Consider the following 27,978-nt stretch of genomic DNA (forward strand, 5'->3'; position numbering starts at 1 on the left):
TGTGTCCACATGCGCAGCCAGGTTTAAGTCCCAGCACCACACAGAGGTCTCATCTGCTTCTCAGCTCAGTTCTGGTGTTTTGATGTCTCTTCCTCTCTCATTTATCTATAAAATAAAATGAATGAAAATGTCATCCCAGGATCAGTGAAATCATCCATACACAAAATCCTGAAGTTTCTGGAAATAAACACATGGATACACACACACATTTACTTGACTTTCCACTATAAAATCTTGATTACATAGATATTTTTCATTTTTGTGATTACAAGACTAAGATTACAGTGTCTAGTGCCTCAACACCAAGGTTCTATGTCCCCACCCTCTCAAATCCTATGAAAAGCAGACTAAATGCCCATCAACAGATGACTTTTTTCTTCTTTGATGAATATTCTTTTTTATTTTAGTCTATTTATAAAAAGAAAACATTGACAAAACCATAGGATAAGAGGGGTACAACTCCACACAATTCCCACCACCAGAACTTTGTATCCCATCCCATCCCTTGATAGCTTTCTTATTCTTTAACCCTCTGAGAGTATGGACCCAAAGTCATTGTGGGATGCAGAAAGCTGAAGGTCTGGCTTCTGTAATTGCTTCCCCACTGAACATGGGCATTGACAGATCGATCCATACTCCAAGCCTGCCTCTCTCTTTCTCTAGTGGGACGAGGTTCTGGGGTAGTTGAGCTCCAGGACTCATTGGTGGGGTTGTCTGTCCAGGGAAGTCTGGTTGGCATCATGCTAGCATCTGGAACCTGGTTGATGAAAAGAAAGTTAACACACAAAGCCAAACAAGTTGTTGACTAATCATGAACCTAAAGGCTGGAGTAGTGCAGATGAAGAGTTGGAGGGGGGGTCTCCGTTTTGTAGATAGCTAGTAGGCATATTTTAGTTATATTCCAAAGGGCCTGTGGCTATACTAGTTGTTTTTTTTGTTTGTTTGTTTCCCTGAGCCTGAAATCTGATATGCAGGTAGATCCAAGTTATTGTCTGGGGAGATGATGTCATGGCTGGAGAAAGGACCAGAAAGCTGGATCAGGAAAGAAAGTAGCTCGCAAATATGAGAAAGGGGTATAAATACTGTTGATAGTAAACCCCATTGATTTGATCTGATCTGGGGCCCTTATTCAGCTTAGGAGACTATGTGACCTCTGCATCCCTATAGATCTGAGCTCACATTCTGTGGTCATGAGTAGGACCATTCAAAGTTGCCCCATTTTCAGTTTCATTGGTTTATTTTTGTTTTAATCTTCCCTGCAATTGGATTTATATCATTGAAGATGCTTATAAAATTTAGATGGAAAGAGTTCTGTCAATATTTTCCCTGATTATTTGATAGTTTCTGGTCTAATATTCAAGTGTTTACTCCATTTGGAATTTACTTTTGTGTCTGGTGAAATATAGTGGTCCAGTTTCATTCTTCTTTGCTTTTCACTCTAATTTTTCCAATACCATTTGTTGAAGAGACTCTCCTTTCTCCATTTAATAGATTTATGAGAACTATGATGGTTATCTTCCACATCACACTCACAAAGTTCTGTATTCCTACCCTCCCAAAGATAGCCACCATATTTCTCATAAGTCTTACAAACAGTTTGCTTGCTTCTATTTGGACTTTTTTTTTTGAAAGTTCATGTAAAACAGATCTCTAGATTCCACATATGATTGAAACCATCTGGTCACCTTTCATCTCTTTACTTTTTTTGCTAAGCATAATCACCTTCAGTTCCATCCATTTTGTCCCAAACGACAAAATATCATATTTTTTATTGTAAAGTAGTATTCCATATATATCCAATAACTTCTTTAGCCTATCTTTTGATAATGGAAATTTAGGCTGCTTCTGCTGTTTGGCTATTTTGATTAATCCAGCTGTGAATATAGGAGCGCATGTCCCTTCAAATTAGTGCTTGAGCATCCTCTGTATTCCCAAGAGCGGTATTACTGGATCATAAGGTAATTCCATTTTTATTTGTTTAAGGAGTCTCCATACAATCTTTTAAAAGGCCTGTACCAGTTTGCATCTCCACCAGCAATATAGCAGAGTTCCCTTTTCTCCACAACCTCTCCAACATCTGTCATTTCCTGGTTTGTTGATGTAATCCAGTCTCTCAGCTATAAGAGGGTATACCATCAGTGTAGTTTTAGTTTGCATTTCTCTAATGATAAGTGAAGTGGAGCATTTTTTCATGTGTCTGTGGGCCATGTGTATCTTTTCTTTAGAAAACTGTATGTCTAGTCCTTTGGCTCCAACAGCTTTAAATTCAGAGAAGTATGGTGGTTGTGGTTTCTAGTGTTGATATTATCTCCTCCTCCTCCTGATTTATTCTACTTTCTAGGACTGCTACCTGAGACTGAACTGCATTCAAAGTGTTCTTCACACTTGTAACTTTGGAGTTTATTTTTTTCTGTTTTGTAATTCTATGTTAAATGATCTCTAAGTTCTTGAATTTGTGTCTGTATGTTTCTTTAAGTATCTTCATGAGTTTTCTGTATTCTATCTCTCTTACTTTTTCTAGATCTAGATTATTTCATCATTTGTGACTTCAGCATCACTGAATTTCCAAGATTTTATTTTCCAAGTGTGGCTTCTGTTATTGTGTCAGCAGGTGTCACTTTGGTTAGAGTGTTGGATTTCTCTATTTGTATTGTGGTGGGTGAGTGAGGGGAGATTCTGCCATGTGTCACTGGCTGATTTTGTGCCTGTGATAGCTTGCTGTTGTATTTACAGCTTCTTGGAAATAATAGCAGGGGAGAATTGTTTACCCCTGAGTGTTCAAAGGACAAGCAAGATTATTTTCCCAATGGGTGCTGGGACTTCAGCAGGTTCTTCACTCTTTCCACATTCACTGACCATGTGTACCTGAACCTTGTGGCTAAGAAATGCTAGTTGCAATTCATGAACTTTCATGTGATTGTTGTTGTTATTCCTTTAAGTAGTTTATCATGGGAGCAAAGTGCAGCAGTGACTACTAATTGGCAATTCCACTGGAAGTTGGCTGGGATATATTTTCCTAGCCACCTAATGGGGACTGAGTAAACCATGGAGCTTTAGTTCTCAGCCTGGTTTTACCATTAAACACTGTTGAGTCCTTCTGTGCAGTTTAATATCCTGTTCCCCTTAATTCATAGCACCTAGACCCATCTTCCTGCTACCAACAATGTGTCCTGGTGCGTAACTCCCAAAATTGCTCCATTAAGTATGGCTCTTAAGTCCTGAGACTCCATCACACCTTTTCCATCCATTCACCATGCACAACTTTACCCACCTGTTGCTAAGTGAGTTTCTGAATAAATCCCAGTTATGGAGCTAGGTGGCAAAACGCCCCATTGAGCGCAAGTGTTACCATGCACAAGGACCCAAGTTCAAGCCCCCAGATCCCATGTGCAGAAGGAAAACTTTGCAAGTGGTGAAGCAATGATGCAGGTGTCTCTCTCTCTTCATCTTTATCACCCCCTCCCTCTTGATTTCTGGCTGTCTCTATTCAATAAATAAATAAATATAATTTAAAAAATAAATCCAACTTAAAATTTGGCAAGCTTTCAGGTGACTTTTTGTTGCTTTAACTTGTTGATCAGGAAAAGAGTATGAGACAGCTACTACTTCACTACATGCATTCTTACCATAAATAATAATACCGAGGTTCCCAGAAGATGGCGGACTGAGAAGCTGCTAGTGGCTTGAGCTCTGACCACATCTAATGGAAACGGCAGGATTTTCTGGCTTTAGTAGGCCAGCCAATAAGGGGTCCTAGCAGTGACACCAAGGAGGTGACTATAACTTAATTTGGGTTAAGAAGTAGAGTAGGAAAAAGGGGAAAAAAATTTTTTTCCCTTTTAATTTTTAAGCATACCTCCTTCCCCGCCCCCCCCCCCCATAACCAGTCCCTGGGGACCAGCTCCTAGCAGGCTCCCCTGCTAGGAGCTCCTTTTCTTAACCAAATTCCTGTCCCATCAGGGAGTATCATTCATTCTAAGTCTATACCCTTCTGAAACCTCTGGCCTTTTTTCTTTCTAAGTAGCCAACCCCCCCACCTCACCCCACATAGCTAATTAAATAATTAAAAATAAATACATTTAAAAAAAACTTTCATTTCACTGCTCTTTTATGACTGTTCTTTTTCTTATCTTTTGCTTTTTTCTCTCTCTTTCTTTTTTTTTCTTTTTCTCATTCTTGTCATCCTTTCTTCCTAAATCTTCCAGCTTCCAAAGTCACAGCCCCAAGCCCCCACACCACCAAAAAGTGTGCTTTTTTGAATTCACTGATACACATTTGGGAATTTCCTTTCACTGCTCTTTAATTACAGCTCTTTTTCTTATCTTTTCCCTTTTCTCTCTCTGGTCTCTTTCTTTTCTTTTTTTATCTTATCATACACTTCTTCCTTCTTCTTTGCCTCTCTGAATTTGTGAATTATTTTTGGGGAAGAAATCTGACTCAGAGTGGACTCTCTATGTGTGTATCTCTGCTCTAGTAACCTTTCCCCTCTTGTTACCCCTAGAATATACAATGGAAAGATCTTCTCCCATTCTGTGAGGGGTCTCTTGATTTGGGTAGTGGTTTCTTTTGCTGTGAAGAAGCTTTTTAATTTGATGTAGTCCCACAGGTTTATACTTGCCTTAGTCTTCCTTGTAATTGGATTCGTTTCATTGAAAATGTCTTTAAAATTCATGCAGAAAAAAGTTCTTCCAATATTTTCCTCTAAGTATCTGATAGTTTGTGGTCTAACATCCAAGTCCTTGATACACTTGGCATTTACTTTTGCATTTGGTGAAATACAGTGATTCAGTTTCATTCTTCTGCATGTTTCAACCCATTGTTTCCAACACCATTTGTTGAAGAGATTCTGCTTCCCCCATATAATAGTCAGGGCCCCTTTGTCAAAGATTAGATGTCCATACGTGTGGGGCCTCATTTCTGGGCTCTCAATTCTATTCCACTGGTCAGTGTGTCTGTTCATGTTCCAGTACCAAGCAGTTTTGATGACAATGGCCCTATAATACAGTTTGAGATCTGGCAGTGTGATGCCTCCAGTTCTGTTCTTTTTTCTCAAGTACATACATCAGATAAGAGTTTAATAACCAACATATATAAAGAGCTTGCCAGACTCAACAACAAGACAACAAATAACCCCATCCAAAAATGGGGGGAGGACTTGGACAGAATATTCACCACAGAAGAGATCCAAAAGGCCGAGAAACACATGAAAAAATGCTCCAAGTCTCTGATTGTCAGAGAAATGCAAATAAAGACAACAATGAGATATCACTTCACTCCTGTGAGAATGTCACACATCAGAAAAGGTAACAGCAGCAAATGCTGGAGAGGGTGTGGGGTCAAAGTAACCCTCCTGCACTGCTGGTGGGAATGTCAATTGGTCCAACCTCTGTGAACAGTCTGGAGAACTCTCAGAAGGCTAGAAATGGACCTACCATATGACCCTGCAATTCCCCTCCTGGGGATATATCCTAAGGAACCCAACACATCCATCCAAAAAGATCTGTGTACACATATGTTCTTGGCAGCACAATTTGTAATAGCCAAAACCTGGAAGCAACCCACGTGTCCAACAACAGATGAGTGGCTGAGCAAGTTGTGGTATATATACACAATGGAATACTACTCAGCTGTAAAAAGTGATGACTTCACCGTTTTCAGCCGATCTTGGATGGACCTTGAAAAAATCATGTTGAGTGAAATAAGTCAGAAACAGAAGGATGAATACGGGATGATCTCACTCTCAGGCCGAAGTTGAAAAACAAGATTAGAAAAGAAAACACAAGTCGAACCTGAAATGGAATTGGAGTATTACACCAAAGTAAAAGACTCTGGGGTGGGTGGGTGGGTGGGGAGAATACAGGTCCATGAAAAATGATGAATGAAATAGTGGGGGTTGTATTGTTAAATGGAAATCTGGGGAATGTTATGCATGTAAAAAAAAAAAAAGAAGAAGAAGTAGAAACGCAAAGCAGAAATTGACTGAGTTTGGAGTATGGCACCAAAGTAAGAAAGCAGAAGTACACTAGAGTTTGCAGTGAGTACCTCCCTAATACTTCCTCTCCACTTTTCCAAGCTTTGGGTCCATGATTGCTTAACAATTTGTTTGGCTTTGTATGTTAACTCTCTTTTCAGTCACCAGGTTCCAGGTGTCATCAGGATGCCAGCCAGACTTCCCTGGATTGAAGACCCCACCAATATGTCCTGGAGCTCAGCTTCCCCAGAGACCCACCCTACTAGGGAAAGAGAGAGGCAGACTGGGAGTATGGACCGACCAATCAACGCCCATGTTCAGCAGGGAAGCAATTACAGAAGCCAGACCTTCTACCTTCTGCAACCCACAATGACCCTGGGTCCATGCTCCCAGAGGGATAGAGAATGGGAAAGCTATCGGGGGAGGGGGTGGGATATGGAGATTGGGCGGTGGGAATTGTGTGGAGCTGTACCCCTCCTACCCTATGGTTTTGTTAATTAATCCTTTCTTAAATAAAAAAAAAAAAGAGAAAAAAAAAAAGAATATACAGTGGATAGTAGACTTCCATAACTGTGTATTCTTGCTATCCTCTCTTTCTTTTCTCTTTCTTCTTCACTGGGATTTGGTTACTATTTAATCATGGACTGGAGATATTGTTTGGCTAACTGGTAACGATTAAACTGGTTTAATACTTGCTTCAGTTGCTACTGTAATTCCTGAGGTTGGTGAGTGCAATTGTCATATAGGTATTTAGTACACTGTTACTTATAGACACAAAAACTGAGGAACAACAGAGCATAAAAAAAGAAACACATAAATCAAAAAAATGGGTAGATCAAAAACAAATAAAACTGCTACTCCAATGAATGAAGACAAGAGCCCAGAAGAAACTGCAAATCATCCAGAAGTAACCATAGATAAGAAAAGTATGCAAGCAATACTAAACTTATTAATCACAGAAATGAAAACAACATCTGAGGAAAGGAATGGCAGTATTAGGGAAACAACAGTTGAGACCCCCAAGGGAAATACTGATGATCTTGAGGCAATTAGAGAACTGAAAGCTGAAATAGCTGTAATGAAGAAAAAAGCTGAGGCAAGGAAAAACAGACTAACAGAAGCAGAAAACAGAATTAGTCAGACAGAGGATGAGTTAGAGAAAATGAAGAAACAGGTGGAAGAGCTTAAAAAGAGATTGAGAGACACTGAAAACAACAACAGAGACATATGGGATGATCTCAAAAGAAGTAACATTCGTATAATTGGCCTGCCAGAGGAAGAAAGAGAGGAAGGGGAAGCAAACATTCTAGAGGAAATAATAGAAGAAAACTTCCCAGACCTGAATAACAGAAAGGATATCAAGGTTCAAGAGGCCCAGAGAGTACCAAACAGAATCAACCCAGACCTGAAGACACCAAGACACATCATAGTCACAATGAGAAGAAGTAAGGATAAAGAAAGGATCCTAAAGGCTGCAAGAGAAAAACAAATAGTCATATGCAAGGGAAAACCCATAAGACTATCTGCAGACTTCTCCACTCAAACTCTAAAAGCCAGAAGAGAATGGCCTGAATGAAAAAGGGTTTCAACCAAGGATAATATATCCTGCTAGACTTCCATTCAAACTAGATGGAGGGATCAAAACCTTCTTAGACAAACAAAAGTTAAAGGAGGCAACCATCACCAAGCCAGCCATGAAAGAGGTTCTAAAAGACCTATTATAAACTAGAACATCATTATAATACTTGCAATATATCAGAGCAAAAAAAATTTTTTTGAGCATTCACATTACAATACATTATATCCATAATATCAATAAACGTCAATGGCTTAAACTCATCCATCAAAAGGCACAGGGTCGGGGGATGGATCAGAAAACATAACCCAAACATATGCTGCTTGCAAGAATCCCATATGTCATACAAGATAAACAATGACTTAAAGTGAAAGGATGAAAACCATCATACAGGCTAAGGGACCACAAAAAAGGGCAGGAACAGCCATACTCATCTCAGACACGATAGATTTTAAATTAAATAAAGTAATAAAAGATAGGCAAGGACATTACATAATGATTAGAGGATCAATCAGCCAAGAAGACTTAACAATTATTAACATCCATGCACCCAATGAGGGACCATCTAAATACATTAAGCACCTACTGAAAGAATTTCAAAAATACATCAATAGTAATACAATAATAGTGGAAGACTTCAATACCCCATTCTCACACTTAGATCAACAAAGCATAGAACCAATAAAGATACAAGAGAATTGAATGAAGAGATTGGCAGACCAGACCTCTTGGACATTTTCAGAGTCCTTCACTCAAAAAAAACTGGAATACACCTTCTTTTCAAATCCACATAACACATACTCAAGGATAGACCACATGTTAGGCCACAAAGACAGCATCAATAAATTCAAGAGCATTGAAATCATCCCAAGTATCTTCTCAGACCACAGGGGAGTAAAACTAACATTTAACAACAAACAGAAAATTATTAAAAGTCACAGAATGTGGAAACTAAACAACATACTCCTTAAGAACCACTGGGTTAGAGAGTCACTCAAGCATAAAATTCAAATGTTCCTGGAAACAAATGAAAATGAAGACACAACCTATCAAAATATTTGGGACACAGCTATAGTACTGAGAGGGAAACTTATAGCCATACAATCACATATTAAACACCAAGAAGAAGCTCAAATGAACGACCTTACTGCACACCTCAAGGACTTAGAGGAAGAGGAACTAAGGAACACTAAAACAACCAGAAGGACAGAAATCACTAAAGTTAGAGCAGAAATAAACAACATCGAAAATAAAAGAACCATACAAAATATCAATGAAGCCAAATGTTGGTTTTTGAAAGATTGACAACCCCCTAGCCAGAATCACCAAACAAAAAGAGAGAAGACTCAAATTAATAGAATTGTAAAAGATGGAGGAGATATCACAACTGACACCATAGAAATCAAGAGAATCATGAGAAACTTCTATAAAGAACTATACGCCACCAAGCTAGAGAATCTGGAAGAAATGGAATAATTTTAGAAGCATATGACCTTCCAAAACTGAACCAAGAAGAACTACAAAATCTAAATGCATCAATCACAGACAAAGAAATTGAAACCATTATTAAGAATCTCCCCAACAACAAAAGTCTTGGACCAGATAGCTTCACAAACGAATTCTACAAAGCTTGCAGGAAACAGTTAGTACCCATAATTCTTAAGCTTTTCCAAAAGATTGAAGAAACAGGAATACTCCCTTCCACCTTCTATGAAGCCAACATCACCCTGACCAAAAGCTGATAGGGACAGAACAAAAAAGGAAAACTACAGACCAATATCTCTGATGAACATAGATGCCAAAATATTAAACAAGATCTGGACCAACCGGGTACAGCAGCACATCAAAAAGATTGTTCATCATGACCAAGTGGGATTCATCCCAGGAATGCAAGGCTGGTTCAACATCCGTAAGTCAATCAATGTCATTCACCACATCAATAAAAGCAAAGCCACAAACCACATGATTATATCAATAGATGCAGAGAAAGCCTTTGACAAAATCCAACACCCATTCATGCTCAAAACTCTACAAAAAATAGGAATAGACAGGAAATTCCTCAAAATAGTGGAATCTATATATAGCAAACCTATAGCCAACATCATACTCAATGGACAGAAGCTGAAAGCATTGCCCCTCAGATTTGGGACTAGACAGGGATGTCCACTGTCACCGTTACTCTTCAACATAGTATTGGAAGTTCTTGCCATAGCAATCAGGGAAGAAAAAGAAATCAAAAAAATACAGATTGGAAGGGAAGAAGTCAAGCTCTCACTATTTGCAGATGATATGATAGTATACATAGAAAAACCTAAAGAATCCAGCAGAAAATTACTGGAAGTTATTAGGCAATATAGCAAGGTATCAGGCTACAAACTCAATGTACAAAAATCAGTGGCATTTCTTTATGCAAACACTAAATCTGAAGAAGAAGACATCCAGAAATCACTCCCATTTACTGTTTCAGCAATATCAATCAAATACCTAGGAATAAAGTTGACCAAAGAAGTGAAAGACTTGTTTGCTGAAAACTATGAGTCACTACTCAAGGAAATAGAAACTGATACCAAGAAACGGAAAGATATCCCATGCTCATGGATTGGAAGAATAAATATCATCAAAATGAATATTCTCCCCAGAGCCATATACAGATTTAATGAAATACCCATCAAAGTTCCTTCCAGCTTCTCTAAGAGAATAGAACAAACACTACAATCATTTATCTGGAACCTGAAAACACCTAGAATTGCCTAAACCATCATGAGGAAAAGAAACAGAAATGGAGGCATCACACTCCCAGACCTTAAACTATATTATAAAGCCATCATCATCAAAACAGCATGGTACTGGAACAAAAATAGGCACACAGACCAGTGGAACAGAATTGAAAGCCCAGAAATAAATCCCCACACCTATGGACATCTAATCTTTGATAAGGGGGCCTAAAGGATTAAATGGAAAAAGGAGGCTCTCTTCAATAAATGGTGCTGGGAAAACTGGGTTGTAACATGGAGAAGAATGAAATTGAACCACTTTATCTCACCGGAAACAAAAATCAACTCCAAATGGATCAAAGACCTAGATGTCAGACCAGAAACAATCAAATTGTTAGAGATTGGTAAAACTCTTTCCCACCTACACCTCAAGGACATCTTTGATGAAACAAACCCAGTTGCAAGGAAGACTAAACTGAAACAAACCATTGGGACTACATCAAATTGAAAAGCTTCTGCACATCCAAAGAAATTATTAAACAAACAGAGAGACCCCTCACAGAATGGGAGAAGATCTTCACATGCCATACATCAGACAAGAAACTAATCACCAAAATATATAAAGAGCTCAGCAAACTTAGCACCAAAAAACCAAATGAACCCATCCAAAAATGGGCAGAGGATATGAACAAAACATTCACCTCAGAGGAGATCCAAAAGGCTAACAAACATATGAAAAACTGCTCTAGGTCACTGATTGTCAGAGAAATGCAAATTAAGACAATACTAAGATACCACCTCACTCCTGTAAGAATGGCATACATCAAAAAGGACAGCAGCAACAAATGCTAGAGAGGTTCTGGGGACAGAGGAACCCTTTTACATTGCTGGTGGGAATGTAAATTGGTACAGCCTCTGTGGAGAGCAGTCTGGAAAACTCTCAGAAGGCTAGACATGGACCTTCCATATGATCCAGTAATTCCTCTCCTGGGCTTATACCCCAAGGACTCCATAACACCCAACCAAAGAGAGGTGTGTACTTCTATGTTCATAGCAGCACAATTCATAATAGGTAAAACCTGGAAGCAACCCAGGTGCCCAACAACAGATGAGTGGCTGAGAAAGCTGTGGTATATATACACAATGGAATACTATGCAGCTATCAAGAACAATGAACCCACCTTCTCTGACCCATCTTGGACAGAGCTAGAAGGAATTATGTTAAGTGAGCTAAGTCAGAAAGATATAGATGCGTATGGGATGATCCCACTCATCAACAAAAGTTGACTAACAAGACCCGAAAGGGAAACTAAAAGCAGGACCTGACCAAATTGTAAGTAGGGCACCAAAGTAAAAACCCTGTGGCGAGGGGTAAACATGCAGCTTCCTGAGCCATTGGGTGGTGGGAGTGGGTCAGAGGGATGGGTCACAGTCTTTTGGTGGTGGGAATGATGTTTATGTACACTCCTAGCAAAATGTAGACATATAAATCACTAGTTAATTAATATGAGAGGGGGAAAATCAATTGTATGTCTCGAAGTTTTTCAAAACACAAACTGAATCTTTTTAGTATATAGGCTGTGTATTTGATATGCAGACTCTCTCAAAAGCCTAGACCAAATAGATCAGAAGCATCCAATAGCACAACTATATACAAGATACTGGGTACTGTACAGCAAACCCTAACAAAAGGACTTTTCAAAGTTAACCCAATTACCAAATAATGTGATGATAACACTAACTATCAATTGTCTTTTTGAACCCTAAGACAGCAGGAACCTCACATGTCCACTATAGAGCCTCTACTTCCCCCAATCCTGGAACCCTTGGATAGGGCCCACTTTCCCGTATGCCTCTCCCAATCCATATCAAATAATATTGCATCCGCCGATCACAACCTAACGACGGAACGATTGTCACCTCAACATGCTTCACCTCAGACTGTGTCCAGAGACTTCACGTGTGGAATGACAACCCTTAAGCTTCATTACTCGGGTGAAACCTTTCCTTTTATAGTACACTCTAATTTCATCTCAGGTGGCTCACTTTCTAACAAAGTCCCAAAACCTAGATATACACCAGTTTCTGTGAGAGAGAGCTTATGTTCACATGTATCCATAAACTACTGCAAAATATATACCTGAAAGCAGAAGTACACTAGAGTTTGCAGTGAGTATCCCCCTAACACTTCCTCTCCACTATTCCAAGCTTTGGGTCCATGAGTGATCAACAACTTGTTTGGCTTCATATGTTAACTCTCTTTTCAATCACCAGGTTCCAGATGCCATCAGGATGCTGGCCAGGCTTCCCTGGATTGAAGACCCCACCAATGTGTCCTGGAGCTCAGCTTCCCGAGAGACCCACCCTACTAGGGAAAGGGAGAGGCAGACTGGGAGTATGGACCGACCAGTCAACACCCATGTTCAGCAGGGAAGCAATTACAGAAACCAGACCTTCTACCTTCTGCAACCCTCAATGACCCTGGGTCCATGCTCCCAGAGGGATAGAGAATGGGAAAGCTATCAGGGGATGGTGTGGGATATGGAGATTGGGTTGTGGGAATTGCGTGGAGTTGTACCCCTCCTACCCTATGGTTTTGTTAATTAATCCTTTCTTATATAAAAAAATTTTTTTAAAGAATAATACCATGAATTTTCTCTAATCCTCAAAAAATTTAAAGGCAAATTGAATTTTGGTACACTTTCTTAGCGGTGGCAAAAAAAAAAAAAAGCACTTTTTGAAGCTAAAGGGTAAAGTCAAAAAAGTAGTTTACGTTTTTCTTTTTAAATCAGGCATAGAAATGTTAGACAAAATACCAACTAAGTTTTGTACTTTATCAGATGAAGAATAGCAAGAAAGAGTGAAAAAAATACTTCGTAAAGATGCTTCCCCACAAGTCCTTATACAATCATTTAGTAAGTAGTCTGAAATCACCACCTTGTTGCTCACTACACTGACTTTTTGTTTCCTGGGTGATTAGCAGGTGTTGCTAGTGAAAAGACAATGGCCTCATTAACAGACACCATTCCTTATCCCCCTTCCTACTTCTTGCAGCCTCTTTCATAAAACATAATACACAGTACCAAGGCAATTGTTTCAAACTATTCATCATAATCTTACTTGAAACTCATCATAAAGTGCCCTGTATGGCATAAAGCCATGGGAGAAACAAAGGCATAGGTTGTTCTCATCACCCTGCCAAACGGACAGAGGGTAAATGAGGATAAGGTCCACACCCAGGATGATGCAATATCTGATGCTAAGTACCTACTCAAGAGGTTAACTTTGCCTTCCTCTGCTCAAAAGAGGCCAAACTGGGAGTATGTTTGGGACACTTGTCTGTTTTCTCATGAAAAGTAGGAGTTACTTCAGTAGCTCAATGGTAAGGAGATGACTTCTTTAGTGATTACACAGCAGACAACTATTTGCTGCAAGATGGGCGCTTGGGTTATTCATACAACATTCATGGTGCTGCCTTAGAAAAGCATCAGAGCAGTCCTGTCAGCTCTAACAGTACCTAAATGTCATCATCCCCTTCAATGTTACTAAGGTGTGAGTAAGAGCCCTTTAGTAGCTGCCCAATCAACTACTTTCCCAGGATCTCTATGTTTTGAGACTATACTGTATAGACAGAAATAACAAGTGTCACTTCTAGACCAAGACTTTTAAACAGCTATTCTACCTTCATTCCCTGATCCTGTTCCAGTGGCCAAATGCAAAAGCTGTCAGCTCCTACGTACTGATTGTGCTGCTAGAGGAAGGTAAGAACCAGAAAGTTCCACTGAGATTGAGAACTTTTGTGATCAGGAACTTGTTTTGCCCTCTCACAGAGAATTCAGGAATATCTGAGGGAGCCAGACCTTATTTCCCTTACCTGAGATAGAAGGGAGAAGAAATGGCACTTGGAAAGTGTAATAAGTATGGGCGTGGCTTAGAAAGGATATGAATGTGGGGTCTTATAAGTTCATAAAAAAAATATGTATCTCTGTCACTATTGGCTCTCCCCCTCTCTTTCTTTGTTCACATGCCAACTATATGTATGCTTTCACTTTTCCTGAATAAAAGCTTCAAAATTTCTACAAATTATATTTTTCCTCTAATTATTTGTTGAGTTTAAATATGATGAATCTGCAACTCCTGGGGAAAAGGCATCTCAGCCTCTTACCTTCCCCTTAACATAAAGGAAGTCTGGACCAGAGTCACTTACTAAAAGAGGTATCTACCAACTAGGAGCCACTACTTTGACCTGCTTCCTTAATGAGAAATACTTTGCTATTGTGCTTGAGATATTACACACTGTGAGCTCTCTCTATAATAGTATCCACATTACTGCCAAGTATGCACTTGGTTAAGCCAAAAGTTTTCAATATTATTCCTGCAACTCAATATCTTAACCTGAATAAGGTTTAATTCAAGACAATATCTTAACCTGAATAAGGTTTAATTCAAGCACACAAGAACTCAGAGACACATACTTCTGACTAGGTGTTGGAGAGAGGCAAAAGATTATAACATATTTTACCTGGTTTGCATGGAAGGCAATCTTTTTGGATTTTCTTCTCTCCAGGATATAATTCAATATAACTTTCAAAGGAGATAGAACTACCCTCTATTTCTTTCCCTTTAGAGAGGGCATGTTTCAAGGTCTGGAATATCATCTTGCTGCAAAGCATTCTAAGAGCTGATTTGTAACAGCCTTTTTGCAAAGAATTGTCCCATAAAGAATTTTAAAAGACCATCCTACAGTCATACCACCCTGAACATACCTGACCTCATGCCATAGGAAACAAACCACTGTTAGAAAAAGGAATCCAGCCACAGCCCAGATCAGAGCCTACAAAACTACCCTGAATGTGGACTAGTTGTACAATAGAAGACCTAGAAGATTCTATTGGGGATCTGTGGTTTACAAATACTAACATAAACACAAATGCACCTGAAGATATTTGTCCTCTAGCTCCAGACACAAGTTATATCTGTCAAAATAAAGTGCTTCAGGTGATTCAAAAATAAATAACATCATTGACAACCTCCCAGAAGTGGCAGATACTAACTAAAGTACTACAAACAAGAAGGCTGCAGAATGTGCTCTATGAACCCAAGAAATTTTCTGGGAGGGCTGTGTGTGTAGGAGGAGGGTCATCCAGAAAGGCAGGGAATTTACTTACACTATATCCTCTTGCTTGAGAAAGCTTTTGAAACCATAATCCCAAGGCAGGTAGGTAATACAATCTTCATTATTAAGCTTCTTAATTTTTTCCTTTCCAAAAGATAAAAGTGCAGTGTTATGCAATAAGTCAGCCAAGAAGTACTCTCTGGCAGATTGGAGAGCTGAGGGACAGCCATATACTGAAGCAGTAGTAAACCAAAATACACAGGATCCCAATTCACAATTTCCCAGGATTATGTAATATAGTTCAGGTTACAAAGAAAGCATAGATATTGAGTAAAAAGATATAAATGAAGGTCAAAAATTCTAATTATTTTGAGCTAATAACTTATGAAGTGGGGTTGGGCCAAACTTCAATAGTACTGAACACACAATAAGTATTTGTTGAATGAGTGACCCCTATCTCATGCACATGCTTTGCCATGATGACCTGTGCCAAGAATGTTGTTAAAATGCTTTAATTCTACTGTCTTAATTTAGTGATTCATCATCCTTTGTCCTTACCAACCACATGCAGTATACAGAAATTTCTCAGAGTTGAACTAGAAGAAAAGAAAATACTCATACAAATGTGCATAAGAAATATGTATGTGGGTGGCCCAGGAAGTGGCACAGAAGATTAAGCACTGGACTCCCAAGCACGAGGTATCAAGTCCAATCCCTAGCACCACATATACCAGAGTAATGCTCTGGTTTTCTCTCTTAAAACAAACAAAAAAATTAAAGATCACCTTCAAATTTGTTTTCTTTTTTAAAAAAAAAAACATATATAGGGTTCAAGGAGTTAGCATTATAGTTATGCAAAAGCTTTCATGCCTGAAAATATGAAGTCCGAGGTTCTATCCCTCACACAATCATAAGCCAGAGCTGAGCAGTAGTGTGTGTGTGTGTGTGTGTGTGTGTGTGTGTATGTGTATGTGTGTGTATGTGTGTGTGTGTGCATATGTGTGTGTGTATGTGTGTGTGTGTGGCAACAGTGTAGCTTACCTGGTACTATGACTGAGCATGAGTGTAACTCAGCTTCAAGTCCAGCCCCTACAGAACTGTACAAAGCTGTGGAAACATACCATAGTATGTTTCTCTCTTATCCTGTGTTTCTATCTGAAAAAGTTGGTCTACAGCAGTAAAAACAGTGATGATAAAACAAAACGAAATGTATTTGTACAGGGATAATTCACTGTACTAAGTCTGAGTGGGTTTGGTTACAGAAACTAATGATGTTTTCTCTAAATAATTAAAAATAACTATAGGTGTTTTACAATATATGTATGAAGATAGATATTAACACTGAAGCCATATATGGTATTTCTTGCATAATTCACACACACACATGTATATGCATATACATATTTTTTGTTTTTCTAGAATCTAAAAGATTTTCCATGAGGTCCCCCAATTCTGTGTTCCTTTCTTGATCACATAAAGAACAGAGAAGGCACATTAATCTGGATAGCTAGAGACCTATTCAGCAAAAACAACTTTAAATTCTCTAATATGGTGAGAACTATGAAATCATTCTTCACATGTACATCTTTAAAGGTCTATATGCATAAATTACTTTCCCAAGTGCTGCATAGTTCTAATTATTTTTTAATTTATACAAATACATGCAATTAAAGTGCAATTACAATGCAATTAAAATGCCAGCATAATTAAAATGCTGAAAGAAGAAAATTTATAAATCTGTTCATGAATCCCCTTGATTTTTTTCCTGGGTTCAATTAATGCCACTTATTATTTAAAGATTATGAAAACATCTTCTTTTTGTCATTAAGACCATCCCATAAATCCCAATACCTGAGAAGGTGAAGTCTTATCCAGATCCAAAGGATATATCTGTATGATGAATGCTTGTCCATAATTAACTATATCAGAATTGCTTGACAAATAGATAAAGATGAGAGGAGTTAAAGGTAACAGTCTTACAGAAAAGTACAAAAAGCATGCAGAATCCGGATTGTCAAGTAGTAACTATTGGTTAGCTAGATTTACAATTCTTCTAACAAGAGTTATGGCCCTCTTTAACCTAATTGTCCTGTAAATGAAGACATTTGGTTAATAAGGGACTGATCTAGGGCATCAAGAGAGCACAATAAACTTTTTCATAACATGGAAGTTGATTTATGTTAAAGGACTGTTCTTTTTTTTAGTTTTTTATTTTAATTTATTTATTTATAAATAGGAAACACTGACAAGACCATAGGATAAGAGGGGTACAATTCCCACCGCCAGACTTCTGCACCCCACCCCCTCCATTGGAAGCTTTCTTATTCTTTATCCCCCCACCAGAGTATGGGCCCAGGGTCATTATGGGGTGCAGAATGTGGAAGGTCTGGCTTCTACAGTTGCTTCCCCGCTGAACACGGGCATTGACAGATAAATCCATACTACCAGCCTGTGTCTCTCTTTCCCTAGTGGGGCAGGGCTCTGAGGAAGTGGAGCTCCAGGACACATTGGTGGGGTCATCTGTCCAAGAAAGTCTGGTTGGCATCATTGTAGCATCTGGAACCTGATGGCTGAAAAGAGAGTTAACATATAAAGTCATACAAATTGTTGATTAATCATGAACCTAAAGGCTGGAATAATGCAGATGAAGATTTGGGGTCTCCATATTGGAAATAATTATTAGGACTATTTTAGGTATATCCTAAAGGGCCCATTATTAGTTTTTGCCTGAGCCTGACATCTGATATGCAATTGGACCCAGGTTCTTGTCTGGGGAGATGATGTCATGGCTGGAAAAAGGGCCAGAAAGCTGGATCAGGGAAGAGAGTAGCTTCTAAATATGAGAAAAGTGTATAAATATTGCTGACTGTAAACCCCACTGATTTAATTTGATCTGGGGCCCATATTCAGCACAGGAGCCTAAGTAACCTCTGTATATCCCTGTAGGTCCAAACTTGCTTTCTGTGGTCATCAGCAGGAACATTCCTAGTTGCACCAACTTCAAGACTCATCTTCTTAAGGTAGTAGACAGAGTATGTTATCCAACCCCCCTTCGGAGGCTGGAACATTCTCTACCATTGTTGATCTACATTGAGGGCAAGGTCCTATGGGGGCCCTCAAAGGAGCCCATTATGTTGTTCCTGATGGAGATGACCATGATAATGGGGAGAGGGATCTATTCGAGCTCTAGGCTCATGGTGTTTGTGTGGGAATCCCAAGACTCCTTGACCAGGGCCTCAGATGATGGAGTGGCCTGATACTGACTGAAGAGTCATTGTTAAAGTATGCCAGTCTCTTGCCCTTATTCAGATTTTGTAGTCTAAAAGATTCTTCTTACTTTATGAGGCTTTTACAGATAAAAGCTTTCAAAGGAAAAAGGAAAAAAGGAAGACAGCAAGCACACTGGTTACATGTTAGAAACTCAAACCTAAAAAGCTAGTTTGATTCAATTATTTCTCATATAGACAATATTTACTGAGTCCTTGTAAATTCTGGGTAAGTAAAATAACATGTATTCCTACCACCCTGGGAAGCTATGGTTTAGTGGAGAAAACAGATGTAAAGAAAGCTTGCTGGACTACAATGGGCTAAGTGCTATCGTGTCTCAGACACTTCCAGGGCTCTTAGAAATTGATGGGGTTTACAGTCAACAATATTTATATACCTTTCCCATATTTGGGAGCTACTCCCTTCCCTGATCCAGCTTTCTGGTCCTTTCTCCAGCAATGACATCACCTCCCAGGACAATAACTTGGATCTACCTGCATATTAGATTTCAGGCTCAGGGAAACAAACAAACAAACAAAAAACAATTAGTATAGCCACAGGCCCTTTGGAATATAACTAAAAAATGCCTACTAGCTATCTACAAAATGGAGACACCCCCCTCCCTCCAACTCTTCATCTGCACTATTCCAGCCTTTAGGTTCATGATTAGTCAACAATTTGTTTGGCTTTGTATGTTAACTCTCTTTTCAGCCACCAGGTTCCAGATGCTAGCATGATGCCAACCAGACTTCCCTAGACAGACAACCCCACCAATGTGTCCTGAAGCTCTGATATCCCAGAACCTCGCCCCACTAAAGAAAGAGAGAGGCGGGCTGGGAGTATAGATCGACCTGTCAAATGTTCAGTGGGGAAGCAATTACAGAAGACATACCTTGGGTCCATACTCCCAGAGGGTTAAAGAATAGGAAAGCTATCAAGGGAGGGGATGTGATATGGAGTTCTGGTGTTGGGAATTATGTGTAGTTGTACTCTTCTTATACTATGGTTTTGTCAGTGTTTCCTTTTTATAAACAAAATTAAAAATAAAATTTAAAAAACAGAGAGAGAAAGAAACTAATCATACAATGTCCTCCAGAAAGGAGGGAGCATTTGCTTCTGGTCTAGATTCCACAGTGGTTCTCATGGCCCAGGGGTGAGGTTATTAACTGTATGACTTGGATCCACTGGCACTTAGTGGATAAATCTCAGAAGGAAGTTAACCACTCCCACCCAATTATGGTCTCTGCCCCACTAAAGACATGTCCTGCTTTCCATATGACTTTCAAATGTCAAAAGTCTTGACTTGTGGGGCTAGGTGGTGGTACATCCGGTTAAGCATACATATTACCAAGCACAAGGAGCCGAGTGGGAGCACCCCACTCCCCACCTGAAGGGAATCTGCTTCATGAGCAGTGAAGCAGATCTGCAGGTGTTTAAAATCATGACATACATTTCATTTAGAATTTTTTTTATTTAGCAGAGGTAGACAACATAATGGTCATGCAAAGAGACTCTCAAGTCTAAGGCTCTAAAGTCCCAGGTTCCATCCTTCCCTGCATCACCATAAGCCAGAGCTCAGCAGTAATCTGGGGGAAAAAAAACCGTTTATAATTATCTAAGTCTAGATGTTAACTCAATTTTATATATAAACAACAAATTATATATTTTGTTTTCTTTATATTCAACAGTAATTTTTAGTTCTCCTGGAAAACAACTAGCTAGTATAACAAGGGAAAGTGGCATTTTATTTTTTTCAGAACTTCACTTTTTTATATTTTTTAAATTTCTTTTTCAATAGAGACAGGAGTTGAGAAGGGAGGGGGAGATACACAGGGGAAATGAGACACCTTCAGCACTGTTTCTACTCTTTGGTTATGAACATAGGGGTGCATATGTCCTTCCGAATTAGTGTTTGGATAGATGCCTAAGAGTGGAATTGCTGTATCATAAGGTAATTTTATTTTTATTTGTTTAACAACTTTCCATAAAGTTTTCCAAAGGGGTAACAACAGTTTTCATTCCCACCAGCAGAGTAGTAGAGTCCCTTTTTCTCCACAACCTTGCCAACCTTCTGATTGATGTAGGCTTTTCTCAAAGGTGGAATCTCAGTGTAGCTTTTTTTTGTTTAATTTTTTATTTATAAAAAGGAGACATTGACTAAACCATAGGATAAGAGAGGTACAACTTCACACAATTCCCACCACCAGAACTCTGTATCCCATCCCCTCCCGTGACAGCTTTCCTATTCTTTAACCCTCTGGGAGTATGGACCCAAGGTCATTGTGGGATGCAGAAGGTTGAAGGTCTGGTGTCAGGCATTAAACCAGCCCCCCCAACCCCTGCTCTGCTCCATCCTCCACTGCTGACACTATGGCCTATTTACATAATCATTGTTTTGCCTGAAATATCCCCACCTTTGATTTATCTTCTTTCTACCTCAACCTGCCTGCAATGTATTAATTAATCTCACTTGTTAAAACCTTTGCAACAGTTGCTAAGGGAGTTTCTACCTTAGCCCGCTCGTTTCTTTTCTCCACCCCCTTTCCTAGCCATTTCCTTTTCCGACTTGCCACTTCCAGTTCTAATATATAAAAGCGTTGTCTCTGATCAATAAAGACACATTGCGTTTGTTTCTGCCACGAGTTCCTGGTCTTTCTCCTCCCGTAGAGTTCTCTCCAACCCGGAGAGCTCGTGTCTGAAGAAACACCCTCACGCTAGCCCAGCAGTCTGGCTTCTGTAATTGCTTCCCCGCTGAATATGGGCATTGACAGGTCAATCCATACTCCCAGCCTGTCTCTCTCTTCCCCTAGTGGGGAAGGGCTCTGGGGAAGCGGAACTCCAGGACACTTTGGTGGGGTTGCCTGTCCAGTGATGTCTGGTCAACATCATGCTAGCATCTGGAACCTGGTAGTTGACAAGAGAGCTAACATACAAAGCCAAACAAATTGTTGACAAATCATGGACCTAAGGGCTGGAATAGTGCAGATGAAGAGTTGGGGGGGCTGTCCATTTTGTAGACAGCTAGTAGGCATATTTTAGTTAAATTCCAAATGGCCTGAGGCTATAGTAGTTTTTTTCCCCCTTTTTCTTTTTGCCCCTGAGCCTGAAATCTCAGTGTAGTTTTTATTTGCATTTGTTTAATGGTAAATGAAGTGGAGCGTTTCTTTTTATGTCTGTATCATGTATATCAGTTCTTTGGAAAACTGTTGGGAGTCAGGCGGTAGCCCAGCAGGTTAAGCGCATGTGGCACTAAGAGCAAGGACCAGCCTAAGGAGCCTGGTTCGAGCCCCCAGCTCCCCACCTGCAGGGGAGTCACTTCACAGGTGGTGAAGCAGGTCTGCAGGTGTCTATCTTTCTCTCTCTCCCTCTCTGTCTTCCCCTCCTCTCTCCATTTCTCTCTGTCCTATCTAACAACAATGACATCAATAACAACCATAATAACTACAACAACAATGAAAAACAACAAGGGCAACAAAAGTGAAGATAAATAAATATAAAAATAATAAAAATTTTTTAAAAACCTGTCTATTCAGTTCTTTGACTCACTATTTTATTGTTTTTGTTTGTTTTTGTTTTTTAATTTTTCATCAGTAATTTAATAATGACTAACAAGATTTTAAGATAACAAAGATACAATTACACACAGTTTCTACCTCAAGAGTTCCATGTCCTGTCTCCTCCATTGGAATCTATCCCATTCTTCACCCCTCTCTGGGAGTATAGACAAAAATTCTTTATGGGGTTCACAGGGTGGAAGGTCTGGTTTCTGTAAGTGTTCCTCCACTTAACATGGATGTTGGAAGGTGGATCCATAGACCCAGCCTGTTTCTATCTTTCCCTAATGGGTAGGGATCTGGAGAGGTGAGGTTCCAAGACATATTGGTGAGGTCCTCTGCCAAGAAAGTCAGGACGGCGTCACGGTAGCATCTGCACTTTAGTGGTTGAAAGGCTACAGTAAGATATAAAACAGGACAAATTGTTTAATATACAGGAACCATGGCGGGGGGGGGGGTGTCACATGGGTGGTAGCACAGTAGGTTATGCACACATGGCAAAGCGCAAGGACCAGCATAAGGATCCCAGTTCTAGCTTCCATCTCTCCACATGCAGGGAGGTCGCTTCACAAGCAGTGAAGCAGGTCTGCAGGTGTCTTTCTCACCTCCTCTCTGTCTTCCACCCTCTCTCAGTTTCTCTCTGTCCTATCCAACAGCAGCATCAATAACAATAATAATAACAATAATGATAAACAACAAGGGCAACAAAAGGGAAAAAATAAATAAAATAAATAAAAACAGGAACCTAAAGGTAACACTATAGTAGATGATGTTAGAGGTCTTCATGTGGAAAAAAGGTAGGAAGTCTATTTTAAGTATGTTCCAAGGGCCCTATGACTTCATACAGGTAGGCTAAAAGATGGTATCAAAGTTGAGAATAGGTCTAGAAAGCTGTATCAGGGCAGAGAGTAGCTCCCAAATTTGAGGAAAGTATAGAAATACCATTAACTGTTAACCCCACCGATATGACCTAGGGCCCATGCATATTCACATTTATCACAAGAACCTATGTAACCTGTGAGTCCCTGTCAGTTTGAGCTCACAGGTTACATTGGTCATAGCTAGAAATATTCTAGGCTACATTCATTTCAGGACCAGTAGCAGAGTAGGTTGACCCAGCCTCCTTTGGGAGTATAGGACAGTCCCTACCACTGCTGCTCTATATTGGGGGCAAGGTCCTATAGAGGCCCACAAGAGGGCTTATGATGCTGTTTATGATGGAATTGACAAGTGATGGTGGAAAGAGGGATCTATTAGAGGTCTAGAACCATCATATCTATGTGAGATCCCAAGAATTTCCTAACTAGAGCCCCAGATGATGGAGAAGCCTGTAAGTGACCAAAAAATGCCATCATTAAAGTGTGCCAATCTCTTACTTTTATCCAGCTTTTGTATTTAACAACTGAGAGAGTGAAGTAAGGGGTAGGAGAGGAGGGTATCTAGGTCTAAGCAGTAAATATTTGACTAGGTAAATATGGTGTCTTCTTTAGGTCTTTCCACTTGCTTAATGTACATAGTAAGTGTAAGTCTACTCATTGCAAACTATTGAACACTCATGTTTTGAAGTATAATTTTCCCCTAATTTATGGATACATGGTGGCACTGGATGCATTGATTTAGTTGAGGTCAGCAGAGACAGAATTACAAGGTAGGAAATCAAGAAGAGAAGCATGAAGAAATACAAGTAAAGTCCCAGAGGTTCCAAGACTGGGAGAAATATGGACTTTAAAGAAAATGAGATAGCACAGCTATATACAAGATACTGGGTACTATACAGCAAACCCTAACAAAAGGACTTTTCAAAGTTAAACCAATTACCAAATAATGTGATGATAACATTAACTATCAATTGTCTTTTTTGAACCCTAAGACAGCAGGAACCTCACATCTCCACAACCTAACCAACGCAACGATTGCCACCTCAACATGATTCACCTCAGACTGTGTCCAGAGACTACACGTGTGGAATGACAACCCTTCAGCTTCATTTCTCGGGTGAGACCTTTCCTTTTTTTTTTTTTCTTTTTTTTTTCTTTTCCCGGGTTATTGCTGGGCTCGGTGCCTGCACCATGAATCCACCGCTCCTGGAGGCCATTTTTCCCCCCCTTTTGTTGCCCTTGTTGTAGCTTCATTGTGGTTATTATTATTATTGCCCTTGTTGACGCAATTTGTTGTTGGATAGGACAGAGAGAAATGGAGAGAGGAGGGGAAGACAGAGAAGGGGAGAGAAAGATAGACACCTGCAGACCTGCTTCACCGCCTGTGAAGCGACTCCCCTGCAGGTGGGGAGCCGGGGGCTCGAACTGGGATCCTTACGCCGGTCCCTGCGCTTTGTGCCACATGCGCTTAACCCACTGCGCCACCGCCCGACCCCCGAGACCTTTCCTTTTATAGTACACTCTAATTTCATCTCAGGTGGCTCACTTTCTAACAAAGTCCCAAAACCTAGATATACACCAGTTTCTGTGAGAGAGAGCTTATGTTCACACGTATCCATAAACTACTGTAAAATATATACCTGAAAGCAGAAGTACACTAGAGTTTGCAGTGACTACCTCCCTAACACTTCCTCTCCACTATTCCAAGCTTTGGGTCCATGATTGCTCAACAACTTGTTTGGCTTCGTATGTTAACTCTCTTTTCAATCACCAGGTTCCAGATGCCACCAGGATGCTGGCCAGGCTTCCCTGGATTGAAGACCCCACCAATGTGTCCTGGAATTCAGCTTCCCCAGAGACACACCCTACTAGGGAAAGAGAGAGACAGACTGGGAGTATGGACCGACCAGTCAACGCCCATGTTCAGCAGGGAAGCAATTACAGAAGCCAGACCTTCTACCTTCTGCAATCCTGAATGACCCTGGGTCCATGCTCCCAGAGGGATAGAGAATGGGAACGCTATCAGGGGAGGGGATGGGATATGGAGATTGGGTGGTGGGAATTGCGTGGAGTTGTACCCCTCCTACCCTATGGTTTTGTTAATTAATCCTTTCTTAAATAAAAAAAAAAATTTTTTTAATGAGAAAGGTTCCTTACTGTGCTAAAGTTTAAGAGCACAATAGATAATTATTATTATAACCAAGTTATTTGGAATCTGGGTTTACTTTGAAAATCCCACAGTTAGGATTTACTGTACCATATAAGACCTCACCATGATTTATGTCATTTAATGCTATTTACAAATAACTATATCTTAGATACTGACAGAACTCGTTGCTTCTGGTCTCTCTGGTTTAAGATTATAGGCAATGTAGTATTTTTTTAATGTTATTATTAGAAATGCATCAACAATTTAAGTCCAGTGTCTAAATTCAATCAGTTTCCAAATTTGAAACATTAAGTGCTTAGACTAAAGGAATATATACTCAAAGCTGAAATCTAGGCATTTAAATTACTGGAGACATTCGATCTATTTCCCCCATGTAATATTGAATATATAGTTATTTATAAGACTATAAATTATTAGGAGTATAGATTAACATCATTCCAAGCACCAAAGATCTGTGTCCCAATCTCCACTCCTCTACCCTCCCTTCATCAGGTCTTTTACTAGGTGAATTACTCCAAACCCAGTCCAAATTCTGTTTTGTATTTCTTTTTCTCTTCTCTTCATTTCTTTCTTTTTTGTTGTTGTTGTTGTTAGTAGTAGTGATTTAATAATGATTAACAAGATTGTTAAGATAGTAGGGGTGCAATTCCATATAATTCCCACCACCACAGTTCTGTACCCAATCCCCTCCATTGGAAGGTTCCCCATTCTTTACCAATCTGGAAGTATGGACCAAAACTATTTATGACATGCAGAATGTGGAAGGTCTAGTTTCTGTAATTGCTTCTCCACTGGACATGGACATTGGCAGGTAGATCCATACCTTCAGTCTGACTGTTCTGTTTGTTTGTTTGTTTTGTTTGCCTCCAGGGTTATTGCTGGGGCTCAGTGCCTGCAATACAAATCCACTGCTCCTGGTGGCCACTTTTATTATATAGGACAGAAATTGAGAAGGAAGGTAGAGACAGAAGACACCTGCAGACCTGCTTCACCGCTTGTGAAGAGACACCCAACCCCCTGCAGGTGAAGAGCCAGAGGCTGGAACTGGAATCCTTACATGGGTCCTTGCCTTCATACTATGTGCGCTTAACCTGGTGCACCACCTCCCTGCATCCCTACCCTCAGCCTGTTTCTGTCTTTCCCTAGTGGGATAGAGCTCTGGGGGAGGTGACATACCAGGACACAATGGTGAAGTCTTCTGCCCAGGGAGGCTAGGTGTCATGGTAGCATCTGCACCTTGGTGGCTAGAAAGTGATAACATATAAAACAGCACAAATTTTTTAATAATCAGGAACCTAAGGTAAGAATAGAGCAGATGGAACTAAGGGTGTTTGTGTGGGAAGTAGTTAGAAAGTCTATTTTAGGTATATTCCAAGAGGCCTGTGACTTTAGTAATTTTTGCCTGAGCCAAATAGCTAATATGCTAGTGGGCTAAAAATACTGTCTGGAAAGATAGTGTCAGAGTTGAGAAAGCTGGATCAGGACAGAGAGCAGCTCCCAAATGTGAGGAAAGTATATAAATACCATTAACTGTAAACCTGATCAATCTGATCTAGTGCTAAAAACTATTCATATTTAGCACAGGAAACTGTAACCTCTGAGTCCCTGTCAGTATAAACTGACAGTCTATAATCACATTCTAGGCTACATTCATTTCAGGATCAGTCTTCCTGAGTAGCAGAGTATGTTGACCCAACCTCCCTTCAGAGAGTGGGGTAAGCCTTACCTTTTTTCTACACTTAATGCAAGATCCTGTAGAGACCCACAAGAGGGCTTATGATGATGATTCTGATGAAAGTGACCAGTGATGGTGGACAGAGGGATCTACTAAAGGTCTAAGCCCATCATATCTATGAGAGAATCTAAGGATTCCCACAGATGAGCCCCAGATAATGGGATAGCTTGGTAGTAACTAAAAATGTCATAATCAAGTAGTCCTTGATTTGTCTGACAATATTAGACTAAGAGTGATTGAGGGAAGTGAAGTAGGGGGTAGGAGAGGAGGGTGTCTAGGCCTAAATAGAAAATACTTGATCAAGAAATTTATGGTGTCTTTTTTTAGGTCTTTCCACTTGCTTAATGCATTTATTGAGTCTAAGTCTACTCACTGCAAACTATTGCACACTTTTGCTTTAAGATATCTATATTTCCCCTAACTTATGGATACTTGTGGACACGTACCTTATCCCTTGGGTCCTGGTCTATACTTAGGTCTGGTAATTTTGTTAGAAAGGGCACCACCAGAAATGGAACAAAGAAGTCCCATGAGCTAGGAAAGTCATCACTAGAGTATTGAAGCTGGAGAGCTGACATCCCAGACTGGCATGGCTAGACATAGTCCGAAGTGACATATGGTGAGGTGGCACTGTTTGCACTAATTGGGTTGAAGTCAGCAGATGAAATATTAAATGGTAGGGATCAAGAGAAGCAAGGAAAAAAAAACAAGCAAATCCCCAGAGGTACCAGGACTGGGTGAAATATGAGGAAAATGCTTCTCTATCTTAGAGTTTAAGAAGGCTATAGATAATTATTATTATAACCATGTTATTTGAAAGCTTGGTTTACTTTGAAAATCACATGGTCAGGATTTTCTGTATCATACAAATTTTGGCCATGATTTATGTCATTTAATGTTATTTACAAATAACTATATCCTAGATACTGTTAGGACCAGTTGTTTCTGGTCTTCCTGGCTAAAGATTATAGGTCTTCTTCTTCTAGCGTTTGCCCTT

General features: G+C 39.8%; 1 long non-coding RNA gene across 2 annotated transcripts; it reads right to left on the minus strand.

Moving 5' to 3' along the window:
• LOC132542719 (uncharacterized) lies at positions 1-27,815 on the minus strand. Of its 2 annotated transcripts, XR_009553692.1 has the most exons (4): positions 26,423-27,815; positions 17,229-17,310; positions 15,430-15,521; positions 1-105 (listed from the first exon to the last, which is right to left on the minus strand). It is a non-coding gene; the product is annotated as an uncharacterized LOC132542719 (long non-coding RNA). The 2 variants fall into 2 exon arrangements; XR_009553693.1 differs by lacking the exon at positions 26,423-27,815 and having other exon boundaries at positions 17,229-18,043.
• Between the last annotated feature and the right edge of the window lie 163 nt (positions 27,816-27,978).

The sequence above is a fragment of the Erinaceus europaeus genome, chromosome 13, assembly GCF_950295315.1.
Source record: "Erinaceus europaeus chromosome 13, mEriEur2.1, whole genome shotgun sequence".
In the NCBI taxonomy this organism is placed as follows: Eukaryota; Metazoa; Chordata; class Mammalia; order Eulipotyphla; family Erinaceidae; genus Erinaceus; species Erinaceus europaeus.